Source organism: Euprymna scolopes, chromosome 37 (assembly GCF_053919585.1).
Source record: "Euprymna scolopes isolate OS-2025 chromosome 37, ASM5391958v1, whole genome shotgun sequence".
NCBI lineage: Eukaryota > Metazoa > Mollusca > Cephalopoda > Sepiida > Sepiolidae > Euprymna > Euprymna scolopes.
Genome location: NC_136518.1, coordinates 27,682,494 through 27,700,980, shown reverse-complemented (window position 1 = coordinate 27,700,980; position 18,487 = coordinate 27,682,494). Strand labels below are relative to the sequence as shown.

Here is an 18,487-nt window from a genome sequence, read left to right as displayed (position 1 = left end):
ATTGGTTGGGATTGTTATTATACATTCTGAAAACCGAATAGTTCTAAACTAATGTTATTCTGATAACAAAATAGCTCTCATTAAACGTATAAGAACATTTATATTCATATTTTCATATTTTTCTTAATTCGTTCTTGAATAAAAATTAAAGAACGCGTGTTGTTTACACTGTGCTGTGCTATGGCTGATTCTACAGGCTGGAGCTGCTGCTGCTTCTTTAAAATACTAACTTCATTTGACCAAATTCGAGAAATATAAACAATTTTTTTTTCGAGTAGGTCCTTTTAAATTATCAATTACCGCGGTCCTACTCAGCATAAAATAATACTTTTAATTGATAAAGATAGTAAAAAGATTGATTTACTTACTACTGGGTGTCCGAATAATTTTTTTTTCAAAATGTTCAATACTCGTCATATTAAAGTCTTATTTTTAACACGACAAAAAAAGAAATGGTCAAAAATATTTCGGACACTTGACAGTATTAAGATTAACACCTCTTCTAATTGGTTCCCAAATTTCATGACGAAATTCTTCATACAATCACGGTACGGACCTTTAGAAAACAGGGGGGGTCATTACAAAACCTTACCGAAAACGCCATTTTATGACGTTCACATTTTTATCACTTTATTTGCTTAAAACTCTTAAAATATATAATGTACATTCATATTTATTAATTCATTTGAAAGTATATTCATTTCCGAACAAAACAGTAGTAATTTGAAGACTTGAAGTGCTTTGGTTTAAAAAATATGGCTATTTTAGTAGAACTACCTTGAAATCTGTGATTATCCAAAGCGTTTTTTCGTCCGTGTGTATTACTATTTATATAGCCCCTAGATCATAATATGTACGATTTGGGAACGCACGTTGCGTCTAGATTTATTTATAGCAACTTTTACAAAATTATTGCTATTTCAGCCTGTCTTGTGTTCGTTCAGCTTTTTTATATAAAACCGAAACTAATTCAAAGCTAAGCCACCGTTCCCGGCCCTCAGTGGCCGGGGGGAGGGTGACAAGAAAAGTGTAGTATCTGTTCCGGCAGATACTGCAAGCAAAGACCATATGTGGTGGCAACCCCACATATAAGACCTTGATCAATGTAGGGGCAACCCTTCATACCAATTGTCACCATCCAGCTCCCATTTTCCACCCATCGGGAGCTGGTCCCCTTTTCTCTCTCCACATTAAAAAACGGCCTTGTGCCTAATTTGCTCAGTGGGGAAGCAAATAAATATGCACGGTTCCCGGCAATTGCACCGGGGAACGTCCAGAAGCAATTAGCTTTGATCAATGTGGGGCCAAACTCCTTATATCAGACAATTGCTATTCAATCTGGACAATTGGAAGCTGGTTTCCCCCTCTTCAACATCTTGGTGAAACAATCAGCCAAAGTTGGGTAAACAAACCCAAAAGCAGCAAGAGTTACTTCTATTTGACTTCATTAATGAGGTCAAATAGAAATAGCAGAGTTAACTTTTATTGCGGGCACCTGTTAATTCTGTTTTTAATACTTTTAAATAAATTCAAACGTGTTTCAGCTACTCTGTATTGCTGGCCGAGCGGGTAACGTGCCAGGTTTTTTGCACACATTATCTAAAGGTTATGTCATAACACCAAAAGATGGGAGAAGTGAGGAGGCATGGCTTTGAAAATCTTTTTACCCAAATACGATGTTCAGCATGTTAAAAATATACCTTTTGTTGTAAAAATCTAATGGATAAACATCTGAAGAAGTTGATGGGGACAGGATATTTTTATGGAAACATAAATCGTAAAATTGCCTACTCATCAATGAAACAGCTGTAATGGAAAAAATCCAGGAAATAAACAAAGGTTATAAAAAAGAAAACGTGAGTCTTTAAATTTTCAACAAAATTTTACACAATTTTTTTTTTTTTTTTACATAGGGATCACCACTTATCAAGGCTGTAAGCCACTTGGGGATAAGGGTTATTTTGTGTACAATAATCAATGGGATAATATCGTAGTAATATTTTGTATTGGAGATTTGATAAAGTGTCTTACTTAAGGGGGCGATTAATCAGGAATTTGTTTATGTTGGACTTGAAGACATCCAAGTTGTAGTCAGGTGGGAAACAGGCAAATGGAAGAGAATTCCACAGGCGTACGCTTCTCAGAAAAAAGCTATGTTCATGAAATCTACGTTTTGATTTAGGCACAGATAAAGAGTGGGGAAAATTACTGACTGGTTTTAGCTAGACGGGTGTTTATCATGAAGGATTGGCGAGGGGGGGACCAGAGATTGGAGCTCGGACGAGCACTTGCCATGGAAATAACGATAAAACAAAGACAGGCTCGCAACGTCTCTTCTATGGGAGAGAGGTTGCAGGGAAGAGAAGAGAGCATCTCCCACCAAGCCACAAAGTCTATTTTGTACTTTGTCAAGGCAGGATAGGCTGTTTTTTGAAGCTCCAGCACAGATGTGGCAGCAGTACTCCATCTTTGGACGTACTTAGCTTTTATAGAGATAGAGAATTGAATTAGTAGTAAGATATCTTCTGGAGCGGTAGAAGGATCCTACCATTTTCCCAGCAGCCCGGGCACATTTCAGACCAGGAGTAAAGGTCAAACCCAGGAGCTTGTCAAAACATGAAGCCTCCCGAAGACGAGAGCCACCCTTTCAATTGATGCCAGATGAGGAACAGAGCGTTGATGATGTAAAGTTAGGAGCTTGGTTTTAGATGCATTAAAAGTAACCAGCCATCTCTTCCCCCACTGAACCACGCGCTCAAGATCAGAGGAGAGGGAATCAGAGAGAGCTTTGTCATTTATGGCCTTTGATGTGTTGCCGTAAATGGTCGTGTCATCAACATAGATGTCAACGAATGAATTAAGTATGTGTTTTGGGAGATCATTGATGTAGATCAGGAAGAGAGTTGGGCCCAGGATGGACCCCTGGGGGACTTCAGCATTAATACTGTGGGCCTCTGATTGCTGCCCATCAACCACTACTCTTATGAACCTATCAGAGAGAAATGATTTAATTATTGAGAAAAAATTTCCAGTTATACCGTAGCTAGAAATCTTGTGAAGTAGGCCCTTATGCCAAACCTTATCAAAGGCCTTTGATATGTCAAGAGCAATTGCCCTAGAAAGGAAGCCTTTTTCGAGAGATTAACTAATCCTATGGAATATAACTGTTAGCACATCAGCTGTAGATCTAGCAGAACAGAAACCATATTCCATGTCACTAAGAAGGTTATTTCTGCTGAGGTGGTTGACTACTTCTTTATTTAATATGGATTCCAATAACTTACTCATGACACACTAGAGACTTATTGGTCTGTACTGAGAGGGAGATGACTAATCACCTGAATTCTTAAATACAGGGCATACTGACGAAGTTTCCAGGGTGTTGGAAAGCACTTCTTAAGGCAACGCTTAAACAGTTTTGTAAGTATGGGGGCAAGTTCTGGTCGAAGCTTTTTCAACACTAATTGGCATGCCATCAGGGCCAGTTGCTTTACTGGAGTCAAGGTTCTTGATTAGTTTGGCGACCTCATGCACAGATATTTGTATGTTGAATAAGGTGTTGTCTGTTATAGGAGGAAATACAGGGAGTTGATGCCCTTCGTCGCATAGGGTAGAGTTAGCTGCAAAGTTCTTGGCAAATAGTTTGGCCTTGTCTGATGCTGATGAGATGACCTCTGGTCCATTGATAATGGTTGGGATGGAATGCACGCATCTGTTCAGGATCCTGTTTGCTATTTGCCAAAATTGGTGGGAACCAAGCTGATCAGCTACTTTGGATTTAACGGATTGAGCATATAGATCTCTTGCATTTTTTATTACCCTTTTACAATGGTTGCTGGCAGTCCTGAAAGCAGCTTTAGTTTCAGTGCATCTATTACGTTGGTAGCTATGGAAAAAGTGATTTCTGTGCGTGATGGCAGCAGCATATTCAGGGGAGAACCATGGCTGGCTGTTAGGTTTTTGTTGGAATTTTTTGGATGATATGAATTGGTCTATGCCTACAAGTCACCATTCAGTCAGGTCTGATACTATAGAGGATACATCCTTTTGAAAACATGGAATGCAGAGGTAGATCAAATATAAATGCACGGAAGCTATCCCAGTCAGCCATAGAGTATCGATATACAGTACGGTGAAGAGGTACATCTGAAGACTTATTGAATTTCATTTTTATCTTAACTGATACTACTGTGTGATCGGGGAAGTTGTGAGAAAAAGTTTAGAAGGCTTGCATACTGACCAGTAGTATCGGGCACACGGGTGGGTTCATGAACAATCTGAGTGAGGTCATAGACAATGGCAAAATCATGACAGAACCTCCCCTCATCATGTCTTATTTGAGTGGGTCAGCTATTCTACAATATGGACATTTAAGTCACCGCAAATGTGAATGGTAGCCGAGGGATGAGCAGACAGAATGAGGTAAATTTTCTCAGATCTACTCTTAAGGACAGTAACCCCGCTGTTGTGGGGGTGATAGAGAGCAAGTATGAATGCGGTGGTGTAAGTAAGTGCAACCCGGAAGCACATATAAGGTAAATTAGGGTCTTCTCTGGAGATATCTCTACTACACGGAAAGCCATCTTTAATGTAGGCACATATTCCATGTCCATGGCGATCTTGGGGGTCAGATTTAGATGTTAAGTTAGAGTATCCTTTTATTATGAACTCATCTAGGGAAGTGGTCGGTCCTATTCCAGTTTCGCTTAGAAAGAGTAAGTCCGGTTTCGTCTCCTGTAATTAGGTTTCAACCTCTGGAAGGTTGGAACGTAGACCCCTGATGTTGGAGAAGGAGACATTGTAGTAAGGGTCTACGTTGGAGGATGGGGTTCTAGGTTTATTCGAGTTTTTTTTTTTGGTTAGAGTAGGAAAGTAAGAGAGAGGGAAAGTAAGATAGAGAAAGAGAGGAATTTTTTTTTGTAACATATAAGGTAAAGCCATAACAATTACCCACTAGTATGGCCATAATCCATTCACCAAATGGCGATACAGCAGCCCTAGTACTTTACACCTGCTGATAGGACAGCCTCCTTAGTGGTTAACCAAGGTTCGGGCCCCTGACTATCAAGCAGGTAATATCAGCCCAGATGAAACGTTTACCTCCAGCACCCTTACTAGTGACGTGGCCACAATGATAGACATAGAAACAGAAAAATTTCTGACATCTCAGGCTACTGTTCACGAAGTATTACCGACCTGGAAAGCAGCTTTTTCCTCACCCTTTGTCAGAAAATAACTCATCGGAAATGAGAACTGAGGGACAAAAAAGGAGACGCGAGAGTTTCTGGAGCTGCCGATAACACAACCACAGTGTATTATCTAATCTCCATTAAAAAATAAAATAAAAATGTAAGGACTTATTAATATCTACTTAATATAAGTCCGTTACTCCATTCTCAGTTTAGGAGAATATTTGAAAATAATCTTCCCTCACATAGTTATGCGTAAATATTTTCTTTTTTTCTTTTTGGCTTTATCTATTCTCGATAGAGAATGATTTGAGCATTCGAGCTTTACCTTTATAAGATACCATAATGAAACTTTCAATTTGTGAGATCGGGTTTTTTTTCTTTTTTTGTATTAATTTACTTTGGGAGAACCCGTCTAAAAGCTGGTTAAGAGTAGAGCAATTTGGCTTGGGTACTAAGTTTAGACTAGTTAAGAAATAATGCATACTGCTGAGAAAAAGCATTTTTAGTGCATATATATATATATATATATATATATATATATATATATGTATACCTATGAATTTTTTTTTTTTCTGTCTATTGATATTCATATTAAACCCCCTTTTTTCTATTTATTTAAAAAGAAAATACATCTTTGTTATATATGGGTCATGGAATTACATTTATCTGCAAAAGATCTATATTCTTTTAAGCATTCATTTTAATTAATTCCCTATAAGTTTTTTGGGTTTTCTTATGGGATGATCATCTTTAGTTAACTATTACGTATAATCATATTCATGCAGATAGTGTACAGATAAGTCTACAGGATTTATACTTGCGTAATATTTCCGTAAAAAGTTTATAGTATACTTTTTTATGTTTATTTTGATATGTATCTTTGGTAATTCCAATATTCTCTTTTTTTTTTTGTACTCCTAAAACTATTTTAGTAAATTTCAGTTATATTGACACCTTACTGATCAACATAGCCCCCACACAGTGGATGCAACGTTCCAGCAACAATCCAATTTCTCTGATTTGTTCCCTTAGCAGCTATTCTTCCAGCTCAAAACCAACTATTTTGGCAAAGTTTTGGAGGCCATGATTTCTTGAACCGTATGCGAGAGAAACCACAGGATCAACATCGACTATCTATCCGTTTAAAAAATTTATGTGGTTGTCACTGTATAATCCTACAATTAGTCAACTATGTAAAAAAATTCCTTATCTTATATTACCGGTCATATTGATTATGTTTGGTTGTTTGGGTTTATATTTTGTTAAACCGACATATTAGAAACCTCTAAATCATATTTTCACTAAAGACTGTTTTGCAATTTCTTCAGGATCAGTTGCTTGTTCAACACATGTTCAAAAACAGAAACATAATTTACTTTTGCTAAAAACACTTTCAAATGATCAAGTCTTTGCAGTAAATGAAAAACACTTTCAAATTTTAAAGTTTTATAAAATTCTTTGCAGTAAATAAAATAAAAAAAAAAAAATTTAGGTGTAGAGTTTGAACCTACAGACCACATCATGCAAAAAAAACAAACCATGCTATCAACTTACCCACAGTAGAATTTTCACTGTCCATTGTTCTATCATTGTTGCTAAGTGATGACATGGAAAAAATGGCTTTACTGATGATAGATGAATTAAAATAACGGTTTCGATTATCGATTATTATCGGAGGCATTCTGAGACAAAAGTTAACTTAGATCACTCCCAGACTAATACACTAAAGTTTCCGTAAAGAAAATTTGTTCAGCCATTTCGGAGTCTGTAAGGAACGAATTCACACACACACACACACAAAGTTGTCGGGCTTTTTTTTTTGTCAGGCTTCTCGTGTCGGTTACATTTATGGAGAAATTTCCTTATACTTTCTCGATCATAATATCTCCGATTTGCAAACGGACATCGTCTCTATCTTTATTTTGATCCAGTTTTAAAAAAATTCCCTCATTTCCAGTGTTTGTCGTATAAATAAGGCGAAACTCGAAGCAAACACAAGCGCCTCCTGAGACATTTTGAAGGCAATTAGGTTTGATCAATGTGGAGAAAACCCTTCACATCAGACAATTGCTATTCATTTGGACACTGCCAGAGTTCCCCTTTTTTGTGTGAACTAGTTTTCCCCCACATAATAAACGACATTATGTCAAATTTGCTTTTGTGGAGAAGCAAATAAATACCATGACAGAAAGTAGAAAGCTTAACTGGCAGTCGACCAGGTTGGAAAACCACTTTCATTTCTGCACCGACTCGTATGATTATTAACTTAATAACCAATTCAATGAATTCACTGTCCTCTTTAGTGTAAACGTTAGTGAGGATGACTAATTGCCCTACGTTTTCGAGTTCGATCCCACCTCTCTCTCTATCTTTTGTTTTTATTTTTTTATTTCGTCTTTGTGCAAATATCCTCCACCTGGGCAAATTTTTTTTTTTTTTCATGTTTTTTTTCCTCCTTCATGGTACACGTTCGAGGCTGCCTGCCTACTACCACTTTTATGCTGTATTTTTTGTGGACATCGACAATATCACATACCCAATGTGCTTCAACAACTCATATCTTTTTTATTTGTTGGTCAATTTAAAAAACAATTATATTGATGAAAAGAGAACAGAATAAGCATTCCAATGATGTTAATTTAATTTTCTTTTATGCGTTCAATACTTTTATGCTCGAAGTTAAAAATGAAAAAAACATAAAAAATTACGACAGCAAAAAGAGAAGCAGTTTTTTCAATGTTTACATTTCATATGTTACGTTCGGATACATATGCATGGGATTAAATTTGATTGGATATGGTTGAAATTTTACAAGCTATATAAACAAAGAAGTCCATTTCTACTGGACTTTGATTTATATTTTTATGACCACAGGAAGCAAAGTTACGAATGAGCAAAGTTGACGAAGAATATTTCAAAATTGATAAGATAAATCGGTATATATCATCTATTTTCATATAGATAATAGTTTCAGAATTATTTTCATATATAATATGTAAATATTTGATAATTATTAATTGTGGGGAAATTTCTTTAAAATGTTATCTTTTATAGAAATTAAAATCGCTTAAAGGGAAATGATGACAGTGATGCGCTAACCATCGCTATCAGCATATTAACGAGTTTGTATTCTCTTAAAAATAGAAAACTGTTTTTTTCTGTTTTCAAAACGAAAGCAGAAAAAAGTTTCATTTTTTTTATACTGGGTTTGTCAATTAAAAAAAATATTTTCAAGTTTTTCAAATTTGATTTCCAAACAATTTTATTTTGTTGTTTTTAACGCTTGTAGTACGCATGCACTAAAAGTGTAAAAAAAAAAACAACAAAATGTACTAAGTACATGCATTTGTTTTTTAGTGGTAAAAAACAACAAAAAAAAAATTTATAACAAATAAAAGGTACTTGTGCACTTATGCTACCATGCTGAAATAATAATGTTATTATTTAGAAACCCATTCTTAACATGGGGAAGGAAGTACTTTCACCTAACAATTAAATATATTGTGAAACTTGAATTTATTTTTAACTCATTGTCAAGACCATTTTTTCGAATCTGTAAAACAAACCAGTTTTTTTTTTTTTTTAACTGAAGATATCTAAATAATAATAATTAGGTGGTTTGATAAAGAATTTCATTGTGATGCATTTTGTAAATTTTTACCTTGTTTCCACCTTAACATTTTTCTTTAAAATGACTACCTTTTAAGGTTTTCAGGTATGCTGAAAACGAATATCGTATTTAAATTTTCTGCAAATATTTCCGGATATTAAGCAATGCCATTTCTTACATTATTGCTGGTGGCCATCTTGGTACGTGTGTTTGTGCATAGTTTCTCAGGGTTAGGTTTTCGTGCTCGCGCGTACCAAGATGGTCACCAGTGATAACATAAGCAATGACATTGCTTAATATCCGGAAAACTACTTATTTGCAGAAAATTTAAATGCGATATTTGTTTTCAGCATACCCTAAAACCGAAAAAGTTAATCATTTTAAATGTTAAGGTGGAAACAAGGTAAAAAAATTAGTTTTATTTCTTTGTTTACATAGTTGAATTTTCAGTAAAACAACAGAATAGAAATGACGAAAATTACCATCAACTGGTGAATATATAGTTGTTGCTTATCAGAATCCCTGGTATCCTGGTAATGTGAAAGCTACATCAAGGATTCACGTAGAGTACGATTTATGGTTGCATCTCAGAAAATAGGGGTATATTTTAGGCCAGATAGAGAGGATTTACAAAATTGAAAATTGGACTGGTCCCAAAATGCATAAGTTCTGGGTGACTATGGGAATTTCTATCTTTTACAGAAATCCAAAATCTATATGAAAAATTTTCTTTGATTTATTTCTGAAATTAATTCATATCTACTCAATTTTTTTTTCTTTGAAGGGAGTAGTAAATACCGGCCATGAATGCTCTTTAGGCATTCAATGGCTACACCCCAGATTAAGCTCTCCTTTGGTGAAAAGGCAGGAAAATACCTGCTCTCAATAAAGCTATATTTAAATACTACTATAATACTTAGCTTTGTTCATGAATAGACACCCACTGTATGATACCATGCACCAGTTTAAAAAAAATTGAAATTTGTACATCTGAATTTATAATTCATGACTTACGGTAAAGAGATACATTAGATTTAACCCCATAATCAGAAAGAGCACACAATTTTACATAAGACAGCCAAATTTCATGAGAATAGCTTGAAAAATAAATAAATGGTGGCGAAATTACCGAATTTCTTGAAATGTTGAGGTCCATAATTTAGCCCACTTTTTCTAAAGAAAAATGTCCACAGAAAAGCATAAATTTTGGCACTTAAAATTCTCATAACTTTTAAACTACTGATGGTATTTGCATAATTCAAACGGTTTTAAGTATCTTTTACATAGCTCTTTTCATGCAAGTTGATAAAATAACAATTATCTAAAAAGAAAAAATCAACTTGTAATGCTAATTAGCTACTTTTATTTTCTCTACCGCTATGTGTTGTGCTACCAGCTGCGTCTGTGTAAGTAGAAAATGCAAACCAGTTGCTGTGGTGGACATTGAAGTCACCAAATACATGCACTTGTGCGCTAGTGTCGAGGGAAAGTGCTGTATCTATGCTGTCAGAGACTTTGTTTATTAGGGTACAGTCCTGGATCGAGCGGTTTTGTTTGAGTTTTGGCTTTATGAGACAAAAATAAATTTAGAGTTATTTGGATTTTTCAGACTACTTTTCTCATCTTCAGTGTCGTCTTCACAACATTTCAGTTAATGTAACCGCCGACCTTCTTCAGGTGTATTTTGTCGAACTGTATAATCTGGACTAAATTTCAAACAGAACTCTTTATTTATTCCAAAGGATTCACGTAGAGTTCGTACTCTATGGTTGCATCTCAGAAAATAGGGGTATATTTTAGGCAAGATAGAGATGATTTACAAAATTGAAAATTGGACTGGTCCCAAAATGCATAAGTTCTGGGTGACTATGGGAATTTCTATCTTTTACAGAAATCCAAAATCTATATGAAAAATTTTCTTTGATTTATTTCTGAGATTAATTCACATCTACTCAATTTTTTTTTCTTTGAAGGGAGTAGTAAATACCGGCCATGAATGCTCTTTAGGCATTCAATGGCTACACCTCAGATTAAGCTCTCCTTTGGTGAAAAGGCAGGAAAATACCTGCTCTCAATAAAGCTATATTTAAATACCACTATAATACTTAGTTTTGTTCATAAATAGACACCCACTGTATGATACCATGTGCCAGTTTAAAAAAAAATTGAAATTTGTACATCTGAATTTATAATTTATGGCTTATGGTAAAGAGATACATCAGATTTGACTGCATTATCAGAAAGAGCACACAATTCATGAGAATAGCTTGAAAAATAAATGGTGGCGAAATTATCAAATTTCTTGAAATGTTGAGTTCCATAATATAGCCCACTTTTTTGAAAGAAAAATGCCTACAGAAAAGCATAAATTTTGGCACTTAAAATTCTCATAACTTTTGAACTACTGATGGTATTTGCATAATTCAACGGTTTTAAGCATCTTTTACATAGCTCTTTTCATGCAAGTTGATAAAATAACAATTATCTAAAAAGAAAAAAAAATCAACTTGCAATGCTATTTAGCCCCCAAAGTCTCTAGAGGATGTCAAATCCTGGTGAAAATGAACAAACTGTGTAGTTTTAGGCCTTAACATATGTAAATTTGAGTTTTGCACCAAGCAAAAAAAAAAAAAAAAAATGACTAAGTCCATCATTTGCCACCCCCACCCCCATTTAGCCCCAAAAGTCTCCAACGTCTTAACATATTTAAATTTGAGTTCAGCACCATGCAAAACTGCTAGACATACATAGAAAATTTTAGACCAATATAGTAAAATAGTCCAAAAAATGGAGTGTTTTTATTCGCCCTTAAAATTCCCCAAGTTTAGATGAACAAAATTATATAGAAATCAGTTAATTACAACTTTTCAGAAAAACAAAAAAATTTTTGTCAATTTTTAGTCTACAGATATGAAACTTAATATATAGGGTATTCGAACCCATGCAAAACTTTATATTTGTGTTTTAGCCAGAGGAAATTGATGCAAAAGTGTGAAAATAAAAAAAAATGGAATTTGCTACATGAAGGTCAAGCAAAGGCATTACGAATATGCATGCATAACGTAATAGCTATTGGTTCATGTTTTAATTTTTAGCCTTGCAGCAAACGTTTTCATAGCTCAGGCATTAACGTCAAAGGAAAAAGTAAATCGTAAGCTAGACGTTTTAGTGGTGGTGCATGAGTTTTTTTTGTTTTTTTTTAACTTTGAAAATGATTATATATTGGGTCCAATAATAATAATAATAAATACGAAATCTGCATTTATCAAAATATCATATTTAAGCCTATTTTATCACTAGGCAATGCTGGGCAGCCTGCTAGTTTCTTATATTTTTTTTTATGTATTTGAAATTTATGTAAACCTGTAATGCATTTTTTTTTTTTAATGTTTATCCTCTAATGAAAAGAGCTTGTCTTTGAAAATCTATGGATTATGAATTTTTCTCTATGAAATTCCTTGTTTAAATTGTTGATGGATTAATAAATATTGTAATTTATTCAATTTTTTTATTTTCATCATCAACTTTTATTGTTTCTTACATATATGCGTGTGTGTATATACAAAGATTTGTTTAAAGGATTTTGTATCTGACAGAATTTGTAGTCAAAGTCATGAGAAAATGAGCAAAGGACAAATAGGCAAAATTAACATAAAATTATGATGCTTGTATTGATTATTTTGTTTTCATTATGAAACTTTGTCTAGATTAAGCATTTGTTGAACAGTCAGATTAAGTATACAAACGGTTGACAGTAGTGGTTGTAGAGAGACAATCTCATAAATTGGGAGAGAAGATGATGCTGGTAGTAAGATGTTGGGTGAAAATTTAAATAGTGAGTATATTGAGGAAGAGTTAATGAAAAACGAAGTAAAAGGAATGTTCTGATCGATGGTGTGTGTTGAGTGATAAGAAAAAAGGGTGGAAGCAAAAAAAAAAAAGAGGAAAATATGAAAGAAGATAAGGAAATGCATAGCTAGAACGAGTAAAAAGAGTAATTGTGTAGAGGAAGTTTGGAAATAAACATATGAAGTGTAAAAATGAGATTATTGGCTTTTTATCCAAATTGAAAGTTTATATTTTATTTGTTTATCATATTCTTGGCTAAAGAAGGTGCTATTTAAAAAAAATCCCCTTCATTAGTTGATGTGATTTTATTTTTAAATAAGATATGAAACTAACTTCAATGAAACATAGTTTCATGTGCAAGTTTAATTTTTATATTGCGTTAAATTTGTGGTAGTTTGTGTTTATTTTCTTGTTTTATTTAGTCTGTTTTTTGTTTATTACCCCCCCCCCCCCATATATTGGCATGTTTAAATTCTTTGTGTTATTTTTTCTCCCCAGTAGATTTTAATTATGGTATTATTGTGTGTATTAAATAATATGAATTATTTTAACCGAAAATAATGTTTATAAAATTGATTTTATTAATGTCTTTATCATTATATTACAGGATGATTATATTTTTTAAAGTTTTTTTTTTGTTTAATCATACATCATTACTTTTAAGTCATGCCAACATTAATGATCTTATCATGAATATAGAAAAACAATAAATGGAAACTATAAAAAATTCCTTATGGAAATAAAAGGAAATATTAATCAACTCTTGATTTATTTCAGTTTTATAAAATTATTTTAAAATGTATGACTTGAAATGTTTCAAATAAATGAATACATTTTTTATTCAACAATAAAGTTTCACATTTAAACAATTTTATTCAATTAAGCGAATAAAATTATTTAAATTTAAAACTTACCAAAGGATTATCTCAATATTTTATAGTAATTTGTAAAATATTTTATTTACCGAAGAGAATTGATAAAATATAAATTGAATTAAAAAAAAAAGCATCATATTTAAGTGAATCATACAAAAATATTTTCCTAAAAACTGCAAATTATATTTTTGAAATCATCAAAAACGATGTATCATCTCAGCAACATTATTTTATTTTGATGCGGATTCATTCTAACAAAACTAATGTTAATCTTTTACTAAATGTTTTTTTATTACATTAAAACTTTGGTACTTATGTAGGACAACAACATGAGGTGAATGGGTGTATTTTAGTTTCAAGAACAGCCGATAGAGGGCATTTGTCAGGGGTCGATAACTCTAACTTTACTAAAAGTTTGTGTAAATCTTTCTTTGAAAAAAAAAAACCCTAAAAACAATATTATTAAAAAATTGAAATTAAATTTCGATACATTTTTATACTTGAAAACTATATTTTGCTACATTTCTATAGAATCTTTCTGTACAAAAAAAAACGAAAACAAATTATATTCTTAAACATCTATAAATGTTTCATGTTTTTTAAATTATATGTTGTCACATATAAACTAAAATTGTATTTTGATATATTTTTATACAAACTTATTGTGAAAAAAAAAAAAATAATAATAAAAAAATGTTTCATGGTTTTAGTATATTTTCATGCCGACCACACCATTGCCGATTTAAAAATGTGTTGCTACATTTTATACAAAATTCTAAAAACAATCTATAAATTTTTCATGTTTTTTAAAATTATATGTTGTCACATTGACAAACTAAAATTGTATTTTGATATATTTTTATACAAACTTATTGTGAAAAAGAAAAATGTTTCATGGTTTTAGCATATTTTCATGCCAACCACACCATTGCCGATTTAAAGATGTGTTGCTACATTTTATACAAAATTCTGAAAACAATCTATAAATTTTTCATGTTTTTAACATATTTATTATTTTATTTTTAGTTATAAGTCACTCATTGAAAAGAAATTATATTAAAACATTAAAATTATATTTTTTATACAATAAATGTTTTGCTTTTCGTATGTTTTTGTGTTATTTATTTTTGTTATTATATACTTTTGTGTTCTCGGAGACACTTGTTTATATTTGAGGTTCACAAAGGGCATTTCTCATTCAAAAACGGGTCGATAACTCATCTCAGTCACCTCATTTTGTTGGCATGCAGAAGTGCCCAAACTTTTGTATTGTATTAATTTATTTTGAATTCTGTTGGTGGAATGTTGTGTTCACTTAAGGAGGAACAACAAAATTTTTTTTTTTTCTGTTATTTCTAAGACCTAAAATAATTCCAGGTTTTAGAAATGTATGTTCATTTTTCTATTTAAATCTTATGTAGGATAATCATCCATTTTCAGACCAATTTTGGCAAGATGAGTTACAATATCTTTTGTTTAGAGTTAAGCCATGCTTTGTTGTGGATTTTTTGGGGGGAAGGGCAGTAATCATAAACACTCAAAGACATGGTCATTCAAAGAAAAAATTAAGCCATCTATATATATATATATAAAGCTAAGTAGTTTTCTTGGCGACTATGATCAGAACTTCTGTGCTGAAGATGATCCACCAATGTTTGTTTGACGTACACCTTACTTGAGAGATATTCCAGAGGAATTGCAATTATACTGTCAAAAATCTCTAAAGAGAATAACCTGTAAATAATTTTTGTAATCTGGAACTTATTTGACGGTGATGCGTGTAAAAACAAGCCCTACTCTAATAAGCTTACTTATGTTTGCTAAGTTAAAAGTAGCTGCCACATGATTATAAGAATGAAATCTCTGGGAACTTATAATGAATAAGATGCATGAGGTGTATTGACCCAACAAAATCATTGATAGTCCCTCATCACGCAATTATTGGTGACTTGCCAAAAAACTTTATAAGTTCTCTTTGATGCCTGACGCCATCCCTAACCTGTCTAACGGAACAGTTACCTCCAGCACATCATTTGATAAAGCAACACTTCTTAATTGGCACTACACAGGTACAACTCCCTCAATCGAAATGCACTATGCATCGCCACCATCGACAGGTGCACCCTTACTGATATTTGGCTCACGTTAGATATTGTTTTTGTGAAACTTGACATTGGAAAGAGTATGAGGCTGAATAATATTCTGAATATTCTGCTCAATCGGTGTACTTGCTTATTATCAAAGCCAGAGTAACTAAACAGATATGGAGATTGTTGGATAGAAGTGTATTCATAAAGCCACTATAGTGTTGGCAACATTAGGAAAACTAGAATTTGCAGAAACAGCATCTAGGACAGCAATAAAACTTTAAAAAGAAGTTGGTATTGAAAGTGGTGAAAAAAAACATGAAAATAGATAAGGCTGAAAGTCACTTGGGCATTGTTATTGAAATGTTAAAAGCTGTGGGTGAAACAGGCATCGAGATGATCAGAGTTAATAAATCAAACCATACTAGATCATTCTGTATAATAACTTAGTTCAATTGTGAATTGTTACAAAAGTAAAGGGGAGCTCTAGATAGTTATGGAGATTTCAAGTTAATAGATCGGGTTCTAAAATTTATTGATAAAATAATTGAGTAGCAAATTGCAAGTCAAATAAGTATAGATGAAATACAATTTAGTTTTATGCTGGGGCACTGTATTTATCTTGTAACAAATGTAAAAAAATGTTTCTTAGTAAAAAGCAGAATCTGTATATTACATTTGAGGATCTGGAGAAGCTTTTGGCAGAGTACCAAAAGATCTGTTAGACATTACATAGACTAGGGACAAAAGAATGGTTAGTGGAGGGTGTTCAAGCAATGTATTGAACGGCATGTTTAGTGAAAGCAATTTAATGTTAAGATGGGAGTAGAACAGGATTCTGAGTTTCGCCTGTATTTGTTGTAGCCATTGTTCAAGGAGTTTTGTATGGGTTGTTTAGAAGATATGTCAATGTCAAAGTTATTGAGGTTTTTCAGAAATGTCAATATCTAAAGTGGATGTTAAACCAAATATGGTGATGATAATGTCTCTCAATGTTTGACCAGAAAAATGAATTACCACTAATGTCTACTGGTCCGGAAATGAGTGATCATTCAATTTAAATAGGAAAGTGAGCATCTTATCTAAAAATGTGTGTGTGTGGGAGGTGGGGGAGTCTCAAACAATTTAAAATTAGAAAAAAAAAGAGAAAAAAAGTAAAATAAACCTATTTCATTTTCATACCTTTGTGAAGAAAATTTCTGTATTAAACATTCCACATAACCAAAAAAGTAGAATTTTTCAAGAAAATATGCTTTGCTTTTTTTGTTGGAATATAGTTTGGTTTTATTTGTATAAAAAATTTGTTAGAAAATATTGGTGACAGAAATGTATAAATTTTCCTTTTAAACACAATCATGATTATAGACAAGCTGCATCGGCATAATAATTAAGTTATTTGAAATTTGTTTTGTGCTTTACATGAAAAAGAAAACGCTTCAAATTGGCAATATAATTGTTGCAATTAGATATTTGTTGTTAATTATTACACTTCAAGTATGCTTGGGCCTCATCCTCAAAATAGAAAATTTCATAAATTAAAATAAAGCATATAAAATTATGGATTGATCTTTTTAAAACTAATTTGAAACAATTTTATAGCAAGAGACTTTTTTTACAATTGTTTTAAAATCAGTTGACTTTTAGAACTTAAATAAATTCTCAGATATTTTTTTTTGTAAAGAAAGTTTGAAACAATTAGAAAAACATTTCTCATCAGAATTTCTATAAAACAGTCAAATACAAATTTTTTTTTAACATTTTTAAAAAACATTTAACTAGTTTTCTGATTATGATAATGAATTGTAGAAATTCTGTTAGGCAAAAGAATTTAAATTATGACAAATAATATATTTGTTTATTATAATATAATTAAAAAAATTTGATGAGAAATGTAATTTTTTTGATTGTTGCAAACTTTCTTATAAAGAAAATAAAAATTTGAATTTATTTGTTTAAATGTAAGTTATAAAAATAAACTTTGAAACAATTGTAAAATCTGTTCATATGAAATTTTTTACATTAGCTAAAATAAATATGCGTTTTAAAATCTGATTTTCTATAAATGGCACTGCATTTCTATCTTGCAGGTTGTACAATAAAATTCCTTTAGGAAATAAAATTTTGAACAATTTTTTTGTGGCAAATATAAACTGGGTGTTTGAAAGGTAACTTACTATTTAAAATTTGATAGTTTATTCAGCAATATAAGAATATGAGAAAAACACATGAAGCATGAAATTTTAATTTAAAATTAATGGAAATGATGTCATGGAAAATTAAAATTAATCGAAACGATGTCATGGAAAATTAAAATTAATGAAACGATGTCATGGAAAATTAAAATTAATGAAACGATGTCATGGAAAATTAAAATTAAGGGAACGATGTCATGGAAAATTAAAATTAATGGAACGATGTCATGGAAAATTAAAATTAATGGAACGATGTCATGGAAAATTAAAATTAATGAAACGATGTCATGGAAAATTAAAATTAATGGAAACGATGTCATGGAAAATTAAAATTAATGAAACGATGTCATGGAAAATTAAAATTAATGGAAACGATTTCATGGAAAATTAAAATTAATGAAATGATGTCATGGAAAATTAAAATTAATGAAACGATGTCATGGAAAATTAAAATTAATGGAAACGATTTCATGGAAAATTAAAATTAATGGAAACGATTTCATGGAAAATTAAAATTAATGGAAACGATTTCATGGAAAATTAAAATTAATGAAATGATGTCATGGAAAATTAAAATTAATGAAACGATCTCATGAAAAATTTAAGAACCTAAGATACTCCTCTTTCTATCCTAGAACCCCATATCAATCTGATTTTACCATAAACTGTTTTGTGATAAAAG

The 18,487-nt window shown here is 32.0% G+C and overlaps 1 protein-coding gene across 2 annotated transcripts in view; it reads left to right on the top strand.

Moving 5' to 3' along the window:
* LOC145261111 (uncharacterized) overlaps positions 1–18,487 on the top strand; it is a 550,838-nt gene that overhangs the window by 472,082 nt on the left and 60,269 nt on the right. The gene's annotated exons all lie outside the window — the stretch shown is intronic.